Source organism: Anomalospiza imberbis, chromosome 12 (genome assembly GCF_031753505.1).
Source record: "Anomalospiza imberbis isolate Cuckoo-Finch-1a 21T00152 chromosome 12, ASM3175350v1, whole genome shotgun sequence".
Taxonomy (NCBI): domain Eukaryota; kingdom Metazoa; phylum Chordata; class Aves; order Passeriformes; family Viduidae; genus Anomalospiza; species Anomalospiza imberbis.
In genome coordinates, this window is record NC_089692.1 from 15,659,658 (window position 1) to 15,670,147 (window position 10,490).

At 44.6% G+C, this 10,490-nt stretch overlaps 1 long non-coding RNA gene across 1 annotated transcript; it reads left to right on the plus strand.

The window, feature by feature from the left end:
- The first annotated feature begins 530 nt into the window (after window positions 1-530).
- Window positions 531-5,125, plus strand: LOC137481361 (uncharacterized). Its single transcript, XR_011003440.1, has 2 exons — window positions 531-4,435; window positions 4,884-5,125. It is a non-coding gene; the product is annotated as an uncharacterized lncRNA (long non-coding RNA).
- The last annotated feature ends 5,365 nt before the right edge of the window (window positions 5,126-10,490 follow it).

The window sequence follows — 10,490 nt, forward strand, 5'->3', positions numbered from 1 at the left end:
GGGAGGGGGATCGCCGGACGCGGTACTCCGGGGGAGCCGGCAGCGCCCGGGAGGGAGCGGGCAGCGCGGAGGCGGCGCGGGGCTCCGCCGTGCCCGGCGCGGTACCTGCGGACGGGCGGGCGGCCCTTCCCCCGTGCCGGCCGCGGGTCATCGCTCCGGACCCCCGCAGCGCCCCGGTCACTTATTGATTATTTTGTTACGGGGACGGGGCATCGATCCCTCCATCCCCCACGCCCGCCCGGAGGTGCGAGAGCCCCGCAAGTTTGCAAACCCCGCGCTCCCCCTGCACCCCCTCCCGCCGCACTCGGCGTGCGGGCCAGGAATAATTAATTTAATACATTTAGAACTAATTGTATTTACTTTCGCCTCCCCCCCAGCCCCCCTTGCCGTTCGGGAGGGGGCTGGGGCCGGTGCGGGGGCCGAGGAGCGGCGGCGGCTGGAGCGGAGCGGCGGAGCGGCTCGGTTCGAACCTCGACAGCGCCATCTCTCGTCCACAGGTCAGTGCCGAGCGCCGGGCCGGGACGGGACGGGACGGGACGGGACGGGACGGGACGGGACGGGACGGGACGGGATGGGCCCCCCCGTCGTGTCCCGCCCGCCCCCGCCGCCGCCGCGGTCCCGCCCGGCCCCGGCTGTACCCGCCGTGTCCCATCGCGGACCAGGGAGATCCGCAGCCTGCGGGCTGCCAGGCTCGATTTTCCGACCGGGCTTTATGGGAATATCGATAGAATTAAAGTTACTTGTAATTCCGTGATAAATGAGATGTCTCTAGTAAGTAAGATTAAGTGCGGTGCTATAAAGTTGTTTATCTGAAAAGTAATTCTCAGAAACCTGACTTCTGACACTTGGTCATATATTAAACCTGCTTCTTGAACATTGTACTTCAAATCCTCCCTTCTCCCCTAGCCCGGTCCCTTCCCCCCCAGAGTTTGCTATTTCTAACCCAGCTCAGGGTATCACTGTAGGTGCGGGCAAGGCTCTGGGTGATTTTTCACCGACTGTGAAAGTCATCATTTGCAATAGCCAAAGAATCTTTGCTTAGGAAATAGCACTTGGTGAGTGGATTTTCGAATGGATAACATCTTCTGACTATGCCATTATCAGTGTGAGTGCCAGTACTAACATCTGAAAGTCATACAGCATGTACTGTTCCTGGCAGCTGAAAGGGGTAGGGCATACTGCAAATTTAGGAAGATAACAAGACCTAGAAATTATCATAGTGGCAATTCTGTAAAGATAAAATATGCTACCAACATTCCTAACAAAATTAAAATACAGCTGTGCACCGTCCTGCAACACACCCGCACACACAGAGCAGCTTGATCTTAGAGATGGCAATCCATCACAAAGTTAATGCAAGTTAACTGCTCGGGCTGACTTTCCTATTTCTTCACTTTGTTGGAATCAACAAAACTTCAGGCTTACAGCATAAATCCCCCCAGGATAGGCCAATTCTCTGTATTTTATTTTTTTCTTCTGAGCAAGATGCATGTGGCACTATATACCCCTTAACATGCTTACCTGTGAGAGACATAAAGTGTGTGCTAATATTTTTACATGAAAAGGTGGTTGCATTTTAGAATGTACATATTGTAATATTTCCCTAGGCCGTGTGGTAGATGGCTATAGAAATGTGGCTCCAGCCCCATAAAATCGTTTGTTTGGATGTGAAGATTCAAAGTGCTACATTTGCAAACTAGTAAATTTCCTGAGTAAACTCTGAACTCTAGACAAAGAGTACAAAATTGTGTGAGCTAAGGGGGACTGTCTCTTAATTGATACCAACTTAAGCAAATACTGCAAATTAATTGAAGCTCTGACCTACCAGAGCAGCGAGTAAAATTATTAGTTGTACAATATTGTTCTTGTGTGATTGTTACACAGAACTGCTGCACCAAAATGTCTCTACTGTTCAGTGCAGCAGAGAAAAAAGATGATTAGCAATTTTTGGATAACCTTCAGAAGCAACATTCTCCTCCCTACAGTATATAATTCTCGATTTAGTAGTATTTTTCTTTATTATTTGGCTATTCACAATGGGTGTCTAAACATTTACAGTCCTCTATTAACAGTGTTTCTTCCATAACAATCACACACTTTCATTTCAATTAGAGCTATTCAGTCTCCAGTTTTTCCACAATTATCGCAGGCCAATTCCCTGAGACTTCTCCCTTTTCCCAGCACTGTTTGTAACAATCCTGCCCCGAGCCAGGCAGAGGGAAAACTCCTCTGTCCCTCTCACAGCTTCTTGCTCCGGTTTGTTTTCAAGCATCTCCGTTCGACGACATACCCGTGGAGCCCTGCTCGCTCCCAGTGTGCTGCTGACCTGGTTCATGAGCCTCCAAACTAATGTATATTTATTGTGGGAGAGTTTTCTGACAGACCGTGCAGGGGGACGTGAAACATTAACTCCAGAGCCTCTGGGGTCGGCCTGTGTGGAGCACGCCAGCAGCAGAGGCAGAGCTTGCACCGCTGGAGCGTGTGTGCCTGTCCCACACACCACATCCAGCAGGAGCAAACGTGCAGCTTTTGTGTTATATGGACTCCCAGAGTAATTTGTTATAACTTAAACACGTATCAAGATCAACACGTTAAGTACAGTTACTGCTTCTTTTGTTTATCTAGTGTCTTATTTTATGGTGTGGAACTAAAGAGTGTCCGCTGAATTTAACTATGAGACCAGCCAAACTGATTTCAGAAAGACTTCTGCAGGGTAACAGAGTGATAAGGCATAAACTACTCCTAGGTGCAGTGCTAGATAAATCCTTTTAACAGTCTTCAGATCAGTTAACAGGGTAAGTAAATCACACATCACTGTTAGCAGATTTATGGGAGAGAATTAATAGAATCAGACGAGATAATCTGGTAGGGATAAAATTGCTGAGGAAACAGTCCTGCCTTATATTGGAGGGTATGAAACAACAGTCTGATTACTGGGAGTCGTTATGGATTGCTGAATTATGAGCTAAATCATCATAAGAGTAATTCAGTATTTATTAATTCTTTTCTCTTTAAACAACTCACAGATGCAAATAAAAGCCTCTCTCTCTTTGAAGACACATTCTTTATATATTTTTATTGGATGTAATTTACTGTTTGCATTACCTGTATTTACTTCATAATTGAACATTTTGCATTCAAATTTATGTAATGCATTATGCTTGAGAATATATTTCTCCCTTATTAGCATAAATAGTCACTTACCTCATGAATTACTAACAAAGTTTATCTGAAAATATAAGTATATTTTTTATTAAGTGGAACACAAACATATGTACAATAAATTCTGATTTGCCAGTAGCTGTTACAGAAACACAGACCAACCCTGTATCAGAGAAGAGGGAAAAGAAGGAGCAGCGAAGAAGCAGAACCAATTACTGTGTGTGTATATGTGACAATAATTTCTTCTGTCGATGTTTTGTTTATTTTTAATAAAGAATGAGTGTCTCAAAGGTTTTCTTTAGAAGGAGCAGATGAAAAATTATCTCCTGGATGAATTTCTTCTCTCTCTTCCCCCCAAAATTTTCTGGTGGACCTGGTGCTGTGCCACTGCAGCCTTTGCTCTGGCTGAGCTCCTGCTGACGCGCTGCACGCCAGGAATGGATGCTGCTCTACACTCACTTTCTCATACATTTCCCTTCTTTCCCCTAATCCTGTTTTTATGCTTGGGTTTACGTCCAAATAATCAATATAATTTAGGCCCATTCTGCAGTATCAACACAACCTTGCTTGTTCAGAAAAAACCCCAACCCTCTATTGACTTCAAAAACAGTGGGATTGAATCCTTGATCCCATTGAAACCAATGACAAAACTTGTATTGATTTCAATGGAAGCAGGATCAGGTCCTTGATGTTAGCAATTTGTTTATGTCAGAGGGCTGATCCTACAAGAAATGAAAGACAGCAGCAGATCTGCTGGCAGGAAATCAGGTCTGCTCCCCAAATTCCAAAGGCAGAATTCCCAGCTAAGCTGTGGTGGATCTCCTTTATGCTGAGGTTTTAGCACCGGGATGCGGCGTGGTGGGATGCCTGTATAATTTTGTCTGGACGCAGAAAGCTGATCCTCCTGGGAGCATTCAAATGAGCACATCTATAAATGTAGCACAGCAAAATGAGCTACTTTTGCCACTCTCGCTTTTCCCAAGCCCGGCACAATCCATTTCTGTGACGACAGTTTTCTGCCCCGTACGCATCCAATACTGCTCTTTTATTTTAAGGCTGAGAAAATCTTCCCTTTAAACTCATGCTGAGCATCAAATTGGACTCCACTTGCAGCTGAACATCTTGGCTGTCTCTTCCTTTCCTCCATCAGCTCCAGTATATTTTATGTAGAATTCTCCCTCTTAATGAAACTTGCTTCTCCTCTCTTCACTTTCCAGTTTTGTGTTAGTGTTACCAAATCCACCAGACTTGCTGCATTTCAAAGCTGCAGAAGGTGAGGAAAAAAAAAAATATTTCCCTATACAGTCTCCTATTTGGCCATTCTGCCCAGATCACGAATACACAACCTCTATTCAGTTGTCTGTAAAGTTTCTGTGGCTAAATTAGAAAAAAAAGTAGCTTGAAAAGACAGGCTTAAACACACATTTTGGTTGCTTTTGTGTCACATCCAAGAGGGCTCGTGTTTTAGCTCTAGGAATTGCGAGGTTTTAGCAGCTGCTTCTATTTTATTCCCCTGGAAGTGCCTGACAGTCACTTTATGGAAAATGCAGCGTTGGTGCTACACCTGAGTGTGTGAGTTTGCTTTGTCTACTCAGAGTCCAAATGAAGTGATGGCTTTTTAGCAATCAGGATATTTTCATTTCTCATTTATAATGTTCATAAAATGCTAGAAATATTGCAAATAATGTTGTGTGATCTAGAGGCAATTTCTCTCTCTGAAGGGAAGACAGCACAGAGGTGCAACTGGGAAGCTGCAAGTGATTCTGAGACGTGGCTAAAGGTTGGCATCACCAGATTTGCTCTGTGCTTCTTCTGTAATGCATGTCCTACTTTACTAATTTTCATGAACAGCTTTCGCCTAAATGTAAAAATCAATGAAGACATTTTGATGCTAAAAAAAAAAAAATCTATTCATTAACAAGAAATAAAGAGTTAAGTTGCAATAAAGGTTTTTATAAAGCTTTATGGTGGAATTTGTCATTTATAACCTGGGTGATCATGTTCAGCTATACAGTGTGGTGTTTTCTTGAAATTAGCCGAAGTGGGTAAATGGAGAATCTGGTAAAAACTGTCGCACAAATTAAACTGAAAACTCTAGAGAAACAGAAAGCTAGCATTAGCTAAGGGGAGAGAATAAAATGATTACATTAATGTTATGTGTCTGAGCTATCCTGATAATGTTCTGCAATATGCACACTGCATTTCTATCTATTTTACCTCAGAAAAATTATTGCTGCTTTTTTCCCTTCTGCTCTGCATCAAGTTGATTCAACAGTAAGAATGGTTGCAGTGGCAGCATGAAAAAAAATAAGTGAAATATATATGCTATGTCTTTCTTGGAGTCAGCTGTCAGTAAATGGTGAGGAGGGCATGATTCTGACATGATGTTTTGACTTGCAACTGTGAAGGTTGAGATGGTCTTTATTAAAAGTTGTGAACTTCAGTAAATTTTAAACAAATCCGTGATTTAATGTCTTGAAGTGCGGGTTGGCACAAACTCATTAATTTTTGGTGATAAACTGTGCTGCATGCGATGGGCTGAGCGCCATGCTCTGGACTTACTCCCTGTAAACAGTAAAATACGATAACTGCTTAAAGTAACTGATGGGGTCTTTAGCGACACGAGGTTCTTGGCTTACATGACCTAAAAAGGTTCATTATAACAGAGGAGGGCTGGCGTCGAGCCCCGCGGCTCTGGCAGCTCCGAGCGGGGAGGGTGACCCGGCGCAGGGAGGGAGGGGGAGAGCGGAGCCAGTTCCGAGCGCAGCTTCTCCCCGCTGTGCGCGGGGATGGCGCGGCGGGAAACGGCTCCGCGAGGGGCACGGGGGCACGGATCGGGCCAGGAAAACCTCGCGTGGCAGCAAGAAGAGGAGACGCTTCGAGAGAGATGGAGGGCTGATGGCTGCGATACAGACGGGGAGGGAGCTCCGAGCCGTCCCCCCGGGCGCGGCTTGTCTGTCTGTCTGTCCATCTCTGGGGCAGGCACAGCGCTTGCCCGCACGGCAAGGATGCCCCAGACATGAGGAAAGCTGTCGGATGGAAGGTGGTTGTGAGCACAGAGAGCTGTAAATCCAAACCCCGGATGAGCAGTATGTATGTAAGAGCACCTAAGGATCTTACATGAACTCCAAGCCTTAATTATCTGACTGAATCTGGCCTAACCTGCTTATCTTCTGAGCGTTGCTCACCGGGCTCTGGCAGGAGGAGGTGTCGGTGAATACAGGACAGCTTTGAGCCGACACCTCTGCCAGTTAGACTGGCAGGAGTCGAGGCTTAATCATGGGGAGGGGGAGAAGTGGGGGGGTTTCCTCCTTCCCAGTCTGTCTCTCCTTAACGGATCCAGCTGACTCCAACTCCTGCCCTCTCCAGCCAAGGTGAGCCAGCTCCTCTCCCAGCCATTCCCCAAATTCAACAGCCCGACTCCACCTATGGTTAAGGATGCCAGGCAGGAGCTTGGCTGCTGGAGCTGTCTTGACTATGGAGATATAGCAGCATCTGTCAGAAAATCTATGTGAAAACAGTACCCGTGCCAGCAAATGGAAACTGTAGCTTTCTAATCAGCTACATTTGATTTGGTTTGATATATTTAACTTCTTTTTTTTCTCCCACGGTTGGCAAATGTGTTATTCTTTCACAGAAATGAAAACAACCTGCAATTTACTGGATTGCTTTGGTGCAAAGAAGTGTATGTCATTATGACATCTGATATCTTTCAGTGCCATTAATTGTCTTCAAGCAAAGGATGGAAAGCCTTATACCCCATTTTTTCCCCTCCTACACCATCAGAATTGGTCCACTGTTACGGGAGTGCTGGGCAGACTTGGTTCAGATTCGTCTCCATCCGGAGTCTGGGTCATTCGGAAACTCTAATCCTTAACTAAAAGGAAATGATAAAAATACCCATGAAATTAATTTTCACACCTGCAGTTGGAATTAATAATGGCAACCAGAGTGGCATCCTATTTCAGCTCCCTTGAGGTGACTAACAGTCTTGGTCATTAATATAATCCCAACCACCAGAGGAATTCACTGTCTGAGGGATCTACCATGAAAAACAAATGATCCCCAGAGCTATGCCTGCACAATGGAAACTGGCTTTAGTCATGTATTAGTCATTTTATCACAAGATTGTATTTTTGCACTGGGAAGTTTGCGCTCTGTTATTAAAAGACAACAGAACAGAACAACAGCATTTGACTTGGTAATTTGCACACAGGGTTTGATTACGTTTGAGCTTCCTCGCTTTAGAAGGATGTGTGTAAATGACTAAGAGCAATAAAAGAAGTCTTCTAAGTGTGAGGCTTTCTAATGCAAAGTTCACATGCATTTATTACTGTCTGTGCTTAGCATCCACCCTGCATATATCTATGCTTGTACTTCATCTTGATAAGGGAGTGGTCTATTGCTAAAATGCTGCTTCAATTTTCCCCTGATTCTGCTTTTCTCCCTTAATTGCAAGGGATGAAATGTGTCAAGTGTCTCCTTCACTCGGCTGGGAATCACGGTACTGCCTCTGCAATTTCCCAGCCTTCAAAGATGACATGCAGCTAGCAAACTATAAAGCTAAGCGACTGCTCGGTGGCTCTGAGCTGCCTTCAAAAGGCATTTGCTTCTAGCAGTGGAGCAGCATTAGGACTTCAAGCAGGGCACAGAATAGGTGTGCACTCGAATCCTTTAGCAGAACCATCTTTCAGAAGGACTTTCTCTAATTGTGTTTGTTTAATCCTGCCCTAATGGCCACGTGTGATATGCTCTGAATATCTGAAATGCTTCAGCTTTATTCTCCTCTGCTGCAAAGACCAGCTTGGCTTGTGAAAAGCAAAAAAAACTATTCCCTGTGCCCCAGGAACCATCTGCTCAGGGTGTGAGCACATTTCTACAATTACCTGTATTCATAACACAAAGAAGGTGGTCTCTTGCCTCTTCTAAATGTAAAGTCTGATATGTTTTTTTTTAAGGCAATACACACCTATCATACAGCACTGCACGTATTGTTCTGGGAGACAGCAATAACCTCGTGGTGCTGCTGAAGAGGTCTTCCTATGCCTGAAGTTGTTTAGTTGCATAATTACTGTGTCATACAAAGGGGCTTAACATTCTTTAGCAGTGGTGCAGCACAAGAATTAGAGAGAGAGATGGAGATACAGGCTTGTCTCCCTGTAATTTGTACAGACATTTCAGCTTTTTCCTCTCCATTTAGAGCAGTTACTAGGATCAGTATTGTGAACGAAGCTTGTGTTATTCCCTGTGGAGCAGGAGACAGGTAGGGCAGTTTCTCTCTTTATTCTTTCTGTCCTCTCTACAGATTTACACCTCTTATAGCTGTTAAGGTAACTACCAAACTACTTAGAGACCGGCCTCTTGCAGTGGCAGGCTAGCACTTTCTGGTGTTAGTTTAGCCCCAGCAGGTTTCGATTCCATCCCCTGCAGTCTCTTCTAACAGGGATTCATTTTTTTATCTGCCTGAAATTCAAGGTTCAGCCTAAAGATGATTCCAGCAGCACCTGGCAAAGTCTTTTTGTGAGATATGAACCAAAATCAAGCTCTAGGAGCCACTAATAAACAGATGATATATCATAAGGTTTCCATAGTTTTCCAGATTACTCAAAGAGCCTGCCATTAGCAAATCTAGCCTTTCAAATTTAAAGGAAAGATTTCCATTGTGCCACATTATTCTGCAAGTACAGCTTGCAGGGAATGAAAAGCCAGCTGTAGCTGGGTGGGCACCATCTCAGAAGAATCGGGACACCCACACCTTTGTGTCACCAAAATTAAACAGGTCAGTACAAAAAAGGGCACTTCACTCCACAAAGGTCATGTAGTGCCTTGTATTGCACGGGTCAAGCTACCACATGTGAACCCTGATGCCTGGTCACTCTGCTGCTACATAGCGTTCCTGGTATTAGAAAAAATTTGCACCACCATGTCAACCCACTCCAGCAGTTGCCAGCTGCACAGATTAATTTTTAACCACCTTTTCGTTTTCCAGGGCTAAGGCAGACGAGTAAACACTTCACGCCAAGCCTCAGCTGGGCAAACTGTTGTCAGCTCAGTGGAGGTGACTGTTCCCGAGTGTCTGTCCTTCCCTTCCCAGACCCCTCTTTTTGATTTTTCTGTTTGCATAGAAGTTTCATTCTGCCTGCTGGCCAGACACCAGCAAGAATTCCTTTGATGCCTGTTCACAGCAAAGGTGCTGCAAAGCTGCAGTTATCTGAGCAGAGGAGGGCGGCTATGGGATTTCCTCATGGGAAAAAAAAAAAAAAGTTCAGTTTTAGGCTTCTGGTGGCTTCTCTGAAAGATAACTAAACTTTGCATACATCACTATCTGGAACTTGATCTTGGGGTCAGAAGTACAAGCATGCAAAGTCTGCCTAAGCGAGAATGACGCATAAACCCCCTCGTTATCTTCCCTGTCACCTGCTTTAACAATACCCAGGTTTGGAGAGGGCCATCCCCCTTTATTTTGGACTGGGATGGCAACTGCCAGGGGTAGAAGCTGGGGTTCCTTGTCTTCACAATTTGAAGCATAAAAATGGGGTTAAATCTTCTGGATATTACCCCAGGCAGGGCACCTGAAAGCCATGAGCCCCAGCATTGCTACCCAGACTGAAAATCTGACAAATGGAATGTAGTAGAAAACCCTCTTTCATTACTTAGCAGGTAACTCTTTATTGATGCTACATAAGAATTTTTTCCTCATCTGAGGCTGGATAAAAACAGAGGAAGTTTTTCAATGTTTGGCCCTTCATTTGGGAATTTCAACTAATAACACTATGTCCTTCCTCTGTTTCACAAGTCCCCTAACTAATATACTGGGATGTGTGAAAATATTACTATGACTCATAGCTTCACAGCCCAAATCCAAACTTCTTTAGAGGCTTGGAGTGGTTGGGGCAAGGGCAAAATTACAGAAATGAAGATGAGATATGTGAGGCTTGCTCTGAGGAGGGAACACCCAGAGCATATCAATGATCTTCAGCATCACCAGCCAGGTAGTAGTAAACAGATACAAGAAAAGTGCTCAGTACATCAGACTTTCTGGTTAGAAGCAGTTTTCATCACCATGTGTCCTAATTAGTAAGATATGAAAAAAAAATATACAGTATCCTGGAAAGTTGAAGCTATTGGTCTCACCAGAAAACCCAGCAGAGAGCCCAGGGATGGGATATCAGTTAGGAGAGCAGAAAAAAAAACTGTGAGGAAATGAGCAGTACCTGGTACTTAGTTTTATCTCATTTTAGGTGTTCTTTCCTCACAGTTCATACTGACAATTAACTATTTATTTCTGGAAAACACAGGAGCTGGTGAGGAGGAAAAAGTTGCCATCT